Genomic DNA, 10047 nt, shown 5'->3' on the forward strand with positions numbered 1-10047 from the left:
AAGAGGTAAAAATAGAGAAACAGGCAGATGCGGAAAGTGATGAATATGTAATGTCGCTTTGAACTTTCTGATCGGGACTGATGTATTAGAAAGAAAAAATTCGCCGCTACATGATGAAGTACAAATTTAGACAAATATATGTAAAACGTTACTTCTAGAGTAGAAAGATGCAATGACTAGGATGAGATTCTAAATGCTATCTTCAGTAGATAGGCCTATAACGAACAAAAATCATGAAACGCGTACGGCTACTCTGCGTGATTAAAAAAAAATCGTCATTCGGCGCGCTATTACAAAAGGGAGGAAAAAGAGGTAAAAATAGATAAACAGGCAGATGCGGAAAGTGATTAATATGTAATGTCGCTTTGAACTTTCTGATCGGGACTGATGTATTAGAAAGAAAAAGTTCGCCGCTACATGATGAAGTAAAAATTTAGACAAATAAATGTAAAACGTTACTTCTAGAGTAGAAAGATGCAATGACTAGGGATGAGATTCTAAATGCTATCTTCAGAAGATAGGCCCTATAGCGAAAAAAAATCAACGCACGGCTACTCTGTAGACTGGATCCTTCAGTCTTTCAACAACTACGCACGGTCATCGGGTTGTGCTGTTGGTGAATAAGGCAACGTGAAGGATTGTGGGTAAATAAAAGGCGCCGCCATTAGAGGCCAGATGGATTCAGGCTAGCTACTCTGCGCGATTAAAAAAAATTCGGCATTCTGCCTAATGCCACGCTATTAAAAAAGAAAAAAAAGGGGGGAGAAGAAGAGGACAAAATAGATTTATAATTTTTTTTTTTAATCTGTAGGCCTAAGATTTAATTTTAAATCTAATACTTGATTGGTCCCTGCTCACAATACTTTAGGATTTATTTTAAACCCTTAAAATGTAGTGTGTACATTTTTTCTTATATCGCTTTAAATTTAGAAAAATGATGTAAAACGTTACTTCCAGAGTAGAAAGATGCAATGAATCAGGGTTAGATTCTAAATGCTATCTTCAGTAGATAGGCCTATAACGAACAAAAAATCCTAAATCGCGTACGGCTACTCTGCGTGATTTAAAAAAATCGTCACTCGGCGCGCTATTAAAAAAGGGAGGAAAAAGAGGTAAAAATTGAGAAACAGGCAGATGCGGAAAGTGATGAATATGTAATGTCGCTTTGAACTTTCTGATCGGGACTAATGTATTAGAAAGAAAAAATTCAACGCTACATGATGAAGTAAAAATTTAGAAAAATATATGTAAAACGTTACTTCTAGAGAACAAAGATGCAATGAATCAGGGTTAGATTCTAAATGCTATCTTCTGTAGATAGGCCAATAACGAAGAAAAATCGTAAAACGCGTACGGCTACTCTGCGTAATTAAAAAAAAATCGTCATTCGGCGCGCTATTACAAAAGGGAGGAAAAGAGGTAAAATAGAGAAACAGGCAGATGCGGAAAGTGATGAATATGTAATGTCGCTTTGAACTTTCTGATCGGGACTGATGTATTAGAAAGAAAAAATTCGCTGCTACATGATGAAGTAAAAATTTAGACAAATATATGTAAAACGTTACTTCTAGAGTAGAAAGATGCAATGACTAGGGATGAGATTCTAAATGCTATCTTCAGAAGATAGGCCCTATAGCGAAAAAAATCAACGCACGGCTAATCTGCGCGATTAAAAAAATTCGGCATTCTGCCTAATGCCACGCTATTAAAAAGAAGAAAAAAAAGGGGGGGGGGGAGGAAGAGATAAAAATAGATATTAAAACATAATTTTAAATCTGTAGGCCTAGGATTTAATTTTAAATCTAATACTTGATTGGTCCCTGCTCACAATACTTTAGGATTTATTTTAAACCCTTAAAATTTAGTGTGTACATTTTTTCTTATATCGCTTTAAATTTAGAGAAATGATGTAAAACGTTACTTCCAGAGTAGAAAGTTGCAATGAATCAGGGTTAGATTCTAAATGCTATCTTCAGTAGATAGGCCTATAAGGAACAAAAATCCTAAATCGCGTACGGCTACTCTGCGTGATTAAAAAAATCGTCATTCGGCGCGCAATTAAAAAGGGAGGAAAAGAGGTAAAAATAGAGAAACAGGCGGATGCGGAAAGTGATGAATATGTAATGTCGCTTTGAAGTTTCTGATCGGGACTGATGTATTAGAAAGAAAAAATTCGCCGCTACATGATGAAGTAAAAATTTAGACAAATAAATGTAAAACGTTACTTCTAGAATAGAAAGATGCAATCACTAGGGATGAGATTCTAAATGCTATCTTCAGAAGATAGGCCCTATAGCGTAAAAAACCATCAACTCGCACGGCTACTCTGCGCGATTAAAAAACAATCGGCATTCTGCCTAATGCCACGCTATTAAAAAAAAAAAAAAAGGGGGGGAGAAGAAGAGGACAAAATAGATTTATAATTTTTTTTTTTTTAATCTGTAGGCCTAAGATTTAATTTTAAATCTAATACTTGATTGGTCCCTGCTCACAATACTTTAGGATTTATTTTAAACCCTTAAAATTTAGTGTGTACATTTTTCTTATATCGCTTTAAATTTAGAGAAATGATGTAAAACGTTACTTCCAGAGTAGAAAGATGCAATGAATCAGGGTTAGATTCTAAATGCTATCTTCAGTAGATAGGCCTATAACGAACAAAATCCTAAATCGCGTACGGCTACTCTGCGTGATTAAAAAATCGTCACTCGGCGCGCTATTAAAAAGGAGGAAAAAGAGGTAAAATAGAGAAACAGGCAGATGCGGAAAGTGATGAATATGTAATGTCGCTTTGAACTTTCTGATCGGGACTAATGTATTAGAAAGAAAAAATTCAACGCTACATGATGAAGTAAAAATTTAGAAAAATATATGTAAAACGTTACTTCTAGAGAACAAAGATGCAATGAATCAGGGTTAGATTCTAAATGCTATCTTCTGTAGATAGGCCAATAACGAAGAAAAATCGTAAAACGCGTACGGCTACTCTGCGTGATTAAAAAAAAATCGTCATTCGGCGCGCTATTACAAAAGGGAGGAAAAAGAGGTAAAAATAGAGAAATAGGCAGATGCGGAAAGTGATGAATATGTAATGTCGCTTTGAACTTTCTGATCGGGACTGATGTATTAGAAAGAAAAAAATTTGCCGCTACATGATGAAGTAAAAATTTAGACAAATATATGTAAAACGTTACTTCTAGAGTAGAAAGATGCAATGACTAGGGATGAGATTCTAAGGGAGTGTTCATTAATACTTTGGTAGGGGGGGCTGGTCTAACTCAAATTTTTCGCTCGAAAACTTTTTTGACCCCCCCTCGATGGACCGCTAAACTTTTTGACCCCCTCTTTTGACAGACAAAACTTTTTTGACCCCCCCCATTATCGTATAACAAACATTATACTTTGGAACTAATTTATGCAAAAAGTTAAAATGGTCAAATATGAGATTAATTTGGTCACGCAAATGTACACAGGTACAGTTTTGGCCCCCAAAGACCATGGCACCTGGGCCTGTGCCCACTCTGTCTTATGGTAAATCTACCCATGGGCCTATGTGTACAAAATAATTTTGCAATGAGATATTTATTTGCAATATTTTCTTGATTTAGTTGTATTTTGATCAGATTGGTACATAATCATGTTTGTAGCCTACTTTGAAGAGATATAGGCCTAAAATTCTATGATAAAAAGTGCCAGTATTTCTTAGACAACCAAGATGTTGCATGTTGCTGATCATCTTTGATGTTATATTAATTAATAGATATGTGTACACTAAGTGCCATCATATTTTCAAAGAAAAGCACTGAAAACCAACACTTGCCCATGTTAAAAGTGATATAGAGGCTCTCAATGCGTAGACTAAATCCTCCAGTCCTTTCAACATCTACGCACGGTCATCGGGTTGTGCTGATGGTGAGGACTGAATCGTTCAGCAATCCAATATTGGTGCAGTGAAAAAATGCTAAAATATGAATATTTAGTAGATTTTGATTACGTCATTGCTTTCAGCTACTATTGTGCTCCATTCTTCGTTCATGATGCTACCATGGGAATATAAAGACAAACGGAGCCCTGATTAAAGCCCGACATTTGGCTGATTTGGGTAGCTTTTGTTCGCTACACATAAAGCGAGCTTGAAAACAAACAGCTGAGTACCGATGCAGGGAATAAACCTCTTTGCCAGCAAATTTGGTAGCTGATGTTTAAAATTTTTTTTCTGTTGCGTCCGCCATTAGTAGTTTTTACAATTTTCCCATTTTTAAACCAAAATAATCAACTTTGCACGATTTTTAGTCATCATGGTGAAACTTTTGTGGTTTTGTAACATATTGAGTCCATTGCACACCGTCAGATCGCAATATTTAACTTGATTTTGAGAAGGAAAGATCGTCGCCACAGACCCCGCTCAGACCACAGTGACATGGATGCACTGACTATGCACAGCCTCGGCGTTCACGGTGCGGTGCAGTGGCACTGGTGGTAAACAATGTAAGTATAAAAGCTGAAGTTATTTCAATTATTTTCACGTGTAGTGTGCATGGTTTATAAGGCCATCTTTTACACGTAAACAAGAGCAGTGTCGTGACTCATGACTGATTCACTCTTATAATTATATTGTAGGCTAGGCCAGGCCCGGGATCAGGCCACGAAAAAACATCAGTCATAAACAACCTGTAGTATCAATGACAATTGATTTGATATGGCATGCACCATAGACATACCACCTAGACCTGTAACTGCCCATCCCTAACCATGGCAGTAGGTGAAGCCACGTATCCAAGGTGATTTTGGTCGGGTGGTCGGACGCGGAGAAATAAGCGTTCATGTCTGGAACGATAAACGCGATCGTTTGCGTGATTGCTGCGCCGTTATCGCCTGCGTCAAATGCAACATGTTCTGTAGACGCGAACATGTCTGCTTGTTTGCGTCCTTGTCAAAATCGTTGCTAAGCAGTGTTGACTTCACTACGCGAACCAAAGTTATAGGTCTAGGTACTTGTTTGTCTGGGGCATGCACGCAGTTGAGCGCCAGGCATTGCTGTCTAGATTTTAAAGCCGAGTGGTTGATGGTACGCGAATGATGGTACGCGAATGGTTGAATTTTCACAATACACTTATTGGGGTATTTTCAAATAAGAGTTTCGGTTTTAAAATTCACGTTCAAATGCACGCGAAAGGCACTAATATTTGTACCTTTCTAAATCGTTTTAACACTTAATTCGCTGGCTGATTTTGTGAGATTCGCAGCGAGTAATATTTAGTGTCCATGGCGAGTGGAAAATCGCGCACTAGAAATTTTTTTTTGGGGGCGGCGGTGGCGGCGATCGCTCACCAAAAAAAAAAGTCAACGGCAAGGCCTGGGGTTCAATAATTATAGGTAATTATTAATGCGTATTATTTACTGCTCGAAACATAATCCTTATGCGCTGATGCTGGTGCGTCTAATGCATGAGCCCCAAAGGGGAAGACAAAATTAGACGAATCGACATCAGCGCAAGTGCATTATTTTGCCTAATTCTCGAGCAATAGGGCCTAAGTAATATGTGTTTATTAATCTATTTCATACAGTGGCGTAGGGCCTACCGTGGCGGCCCAACCCGGGGGCTGAAGAAAATTAAATTTGCTGCCCCTTCCTCAACAGCCCGAAAAGGTTGACCCATTTTTTTCCCGGTTGTTTGAAAAAGTGAAGAGCAAAAAAAAAAAAAAAGATTTCAGGTGCTAGCACCCTAAAAGCAACACATTTTGATGTATAGCAACATTTTTCAAAAATTTGTATGCTTTATCAAATTTTTCAGCCTTTTTTATTTATTAATTCTTTTTGCCACCCCTTTGTTTTTGTTTTTGCCACCCTGTTTTTGCAGCCCCTTCAATTTCGCTGCCCCTGATTTTACCCTGGGGGCTGGCGCCCCCAAAGCCCCCAAAATAAGCGCATGTCATCCACGACAAGAAAATAACACATAATTTTAACTTTTTTTATGTAACAAATTATCACTCAAAATGTTGGAAATTAGAACCAAATATAAACCCGCCCGAAAAATGAATCAATCCTATGTGACACGAACACGCATGAAACACTGCCGTAGACTACGCAGAATGCACAATATACACAATCAATGCATGTTTCATACTTTTCTGATTGGCTGCTTTGATAGGAGTGTATGAATGCTTTACGCTAGTTGTGCGTTGTGTAATGCAGGACTCCTGGCGCATGATTATGTGAATTTACGCGAGAAGTCTAGAGGCCCCTCTTGTAAAACTTTTCTCCATTTTAAGATATTATTTCTTTAATTTCCCCAACTAGGTGATACTGATGTCAACTTGATGTGAACTGTACAGTTGCAGCAACTGCTTTCAGGAGATGGTGGCTTTTAAGAGAATGTATAGTGATGAACTCAACAGTACTACTGGTGCAACAAAAAGCTGGTATGTACAATGAGTAACCAGGGACTGCCTTTTGAGGAGAGTGACATTCATGCATTTAAATTGGGATGCAGACAACCCCGTGCGGACAACATGAGCTTTGAGGGCACCTTAAGTTTGTTCGGTTTTTTATAAGGTGGAACAAATAAGACTTGTAACAAGAAACAACATGGTATTGATATATGTGTATGTAGAATGGCATGCACGCACTGCCATGCAGGTGGTCGTAAGCAATGCTTAAATCAAATGCTATTTGTGCGAAATTGACAATCTCCAATGTTAAGGCGTAAGGCTTTTTTTGTGTAAATTTTTTATCGCAAAATTTATAAGGCGGAAAAAAGCGGAATTTGACATTTGTAAAGCGGAAAATTTTGGGCTTTTTTTTATCGTTCGTCCTGACTCCCATCTCACACATGATGATGAGCTGATCATAGTTTAGCCTTTAGGCATGAATGGGCAAAATGCCAAATTGCAATACGTGTGCTAACGTACACTACGGATGCACCACCATTGATCTCCAACACAACTCGCATGCCATACAAGTCACACACAGATGCAATGATCAAATTTTTTATCTAAAAGGTGCGTGAGTAAATCCATGAGTTTACTTTTGTATGCAAATAAATGGTAAAACAATTTCCATAAATATATTTTGAATTGGTACCGTACTTAGGCCTCCCATATATGTAACTCTGGGGCTTGCAGCATGGAGCAGCCCAATTTCAGAAACCTGGAGGCACAGTGAAACATGCTTGTTCTTTTAAAACGTTTCTCCATTTTAATATTTTGTTTCTTGAATCTTCCCAACTAGGTGATACCAGTGATGTCAACTTGATGTGAACTGTACAGTTACGTTGCAGCAACTGTTTTCAGGAGGTGGTGGCTTTTAATCAGAATGTATAGTGATGAACTCAACAGTACTGGTACAACAAAAAGCTGGTATGTACATGTACTATGATTAACCAGGGACTGCCTTTTGAGGAGAGTGAGAGCATTGCTCTCTACTGCTCTCCTTAAGGGGGTACTACACCCCTGCCCAATTCTGTGCATATTTTTGCATTTTTCTCAAAAATTATAGTGCATTTGTGACAAGTAAGATATGTATATTATAGGGGCAAGGACTACAACTACTGCACTGGAAATTTTATTTCAGCACAAACAACAGTTGTGGAGTTACAGTCAAAAATGAGGGAAAACCAGTATTTGATCAATAAATCAATAACTACTTGCCTTGAGTTGCTGAATTTTCAGTGCAGTACCCCCTTAAATCTGATATAGGAGAGTGATGTTTGACATGTGAAACGGCTCTCCTTGAAGGCTCATGAAGAGCTATTTATTGCTCTCCTTCAAGTTCCAAAAGACAGTCCATGAGTAACTGCTATATTGGTTGATGAAAGGATTAGGCCATAAGGCCTGGCTTAGTAACTCAGGCCCCAAGATAGTAACTTCAAGCCCCAAGATAGTATCTGACTTAGTAGCATGGGCCCCTTATTAATAGTCAGGCCCAGGGTTGTCACCACGCTGGACTGGGCCGTCTGGCACTCACTAAATTGGGGTTTTTTAAGTTTTTTTTTTCAATTTTTTTTTTTACATTTCCGGAAGTGGATAATGATATTTCATCATAAAAAGAGGAAGAAAAATTTTTTAGGGGGGTGGTACCCTCAAAGCCTATTCCCCGATCCCTAGCGTTCAACTAAAAAGATAGTGCGAGGCGCGAGAGCTTTGCTCGCTATGCTAACCAGTACTATTTGGGTCCTGGTGACAACCCTGGTCAGGCTCGTGCTACTAATTCAGGCCCAAAGATATTTTTTCTTTCTATGTCACTTTTGGGGATCTGTAGGTTGTTCAATATTAAAATCTAAATATTTTAATTGATATTTTGGTTATTTTTCTTTACAGATGAAATATGAACTTATTGGAAGGAACCACCTGCAGCAACAAGCTTAAGCAAGAGACAGGTAAATGCTCCATAGCTTCAACGGCACTTCAACTAAAAATCAAGCGAATTTAACTTCGAGGGGAAAACTATCGACAGAAAAAGACATTGTCAACATATGGCTGTTACGGCCTCACGCCTACCTATCAATTAGGTTTAGTGGACTAGCTGGCTGGTAGCCACTAGCCATCACTGTTAATTTGGAACATGTTTTACCACACAGTGGAACTCATAATATATAATTATGATAATGTGGACTACAATTAAGTCAACAAATACTGGACACAGTGGTAACTAGGCGAGTTAAAAAAAAGGCGAGTTAAAAAAAAAGGCGAGTTAAAGAAAAGGCAAGTTACCCCCCAGAGATTAGGGTGTGGTTTTTTCAATTACCCCCACAAAGTAAGCTAAAGATGAGTTACGACAAAGCCATCAAAGTCCCACCAGCGAGTTACGGCAAAGCCATCAAGTCCAAATGGCGATTTACGACAACACGATCAAATCGGCGAAAGCTACAGCAACGCTATCAAGTCCTGTAAGAGAGTTACAGGAATGCCGTAATGATGAATGGAAAATGGCTTTCACTATAGAAAAATTATCAAATTTGTGTACATCGTGGAACATACTCTTTGCGTGGCTGTGCGTAGTAAGCAGTTTATGCAGATAGCCTCGCTAATATGGACGCGTGAGAGTAGCATTGTATGCGCGTGTAGTTAGCATGATTAGTTGCGGAGTAACAAGCGTAGTTGAATGTTCCACGATGTACACAAATTTAATATTTTTCTATAGTTGAGGTTCATGATGATGAGAAAAAATCCATTTTACCCTAAATCAAATTGTAATCTTAACTTGCTGATAAGACTTGCCATAACTTGCTGATGGGACTTGCCGTAAATTTTAACTCATCGATGGGACTTGTCATAACTCGTCTGCCAAAAAATCTTAACTCAATGGCGAGACTTCCCGTATTCTCAGCAGGGATCAATCTTTAACCTCTGCAGGGACCAGGGGATATTAAACTTATCTGACTTGCCATTTTGTCTCGCTCTTACTCGCCCATTTTTAACTTGCCAATAACTGTCCCTTACCCTGTTAAGCTACACGTATGACTTTTGTACATGTATGTACCCATTTTACAGACTATGAATTATAGTAATAAATAAATAATAAATAACCTAGAAGAGAGGGATGTGGTGTAGGTTATACATGTACCTGTATGTATTAAACAGTGGACAATAATTAGATAATGTTAATTTTCAATTTTAGTGATCCTAGCATCCTCTTTTTATATCATTTTAGGTAGATATCCCCAAAAAAAGGTTATTCCCAAAATTGCAGTTGATTCCGATTTTGCATTTGCGAGGTATGCATGATTATTTGTTGTAATTTTGTTCTGGTGTACCAGAACATAATTCAAATTTCATGATATTTCTGCTGAACAAATTAATCTGCAAGAAATTCTTTGTACATAAACATAATGTTGCCAGAGGTTTCCAGTGGTATAAAAATCTTTTTTGAGAAAAGTGGGGGGTATGATGCTGTGGATCACAATCACAAAATGCCTTACTTCCAAAAGCAGCAATTTCAACTGCACTGACTACGGAGCCCCCAAAGTGACATGGAAGAAAAAAATCGAGGTCCGGCTTAGTAACTTGGGTCCAAGATAGTAACTCGGGTCCAAGAGGAACGCGGGTC

The 10047-nt window shown here is 38.2% G+C and overlaps 1 long non-coding RNA gene across 1 annotated transcript; it reads left to right on the top strand.

Annotated features, from left to right (window-relative positions):
- Nucleotides 1–4035: 4035 nt before the first annotated feature.
- Nucleotides 4036–8695, top strand: LOC140157034 (uncharacterized). The gene is made up of 4 exons (XR_011859623.1): nt 4036–4488; nt 6301–6422; nt 7231–7358; nt 8319–8695. It is a non-coding gene; the product is annotated as an uncharacterized lncRNA (long non-coding RNA).
- The last annotated feature ends 1352 nt before the right edge of the window (nt 8696–10047 follow it).

Source organism: Amphiura filiformis, chromosome 7 (genome assembly GCF_039555335.1).
Source record: "Amphiura filiformis chromosome 7, Afil_fr2py, whole genome shotgun sequence".
NCBI lineage: Eukaryota > Metazoa > Echinodermata > Ophiuroidea > Amphilepidida > Amphiuridae > Amphiura > Amphiura filiformis.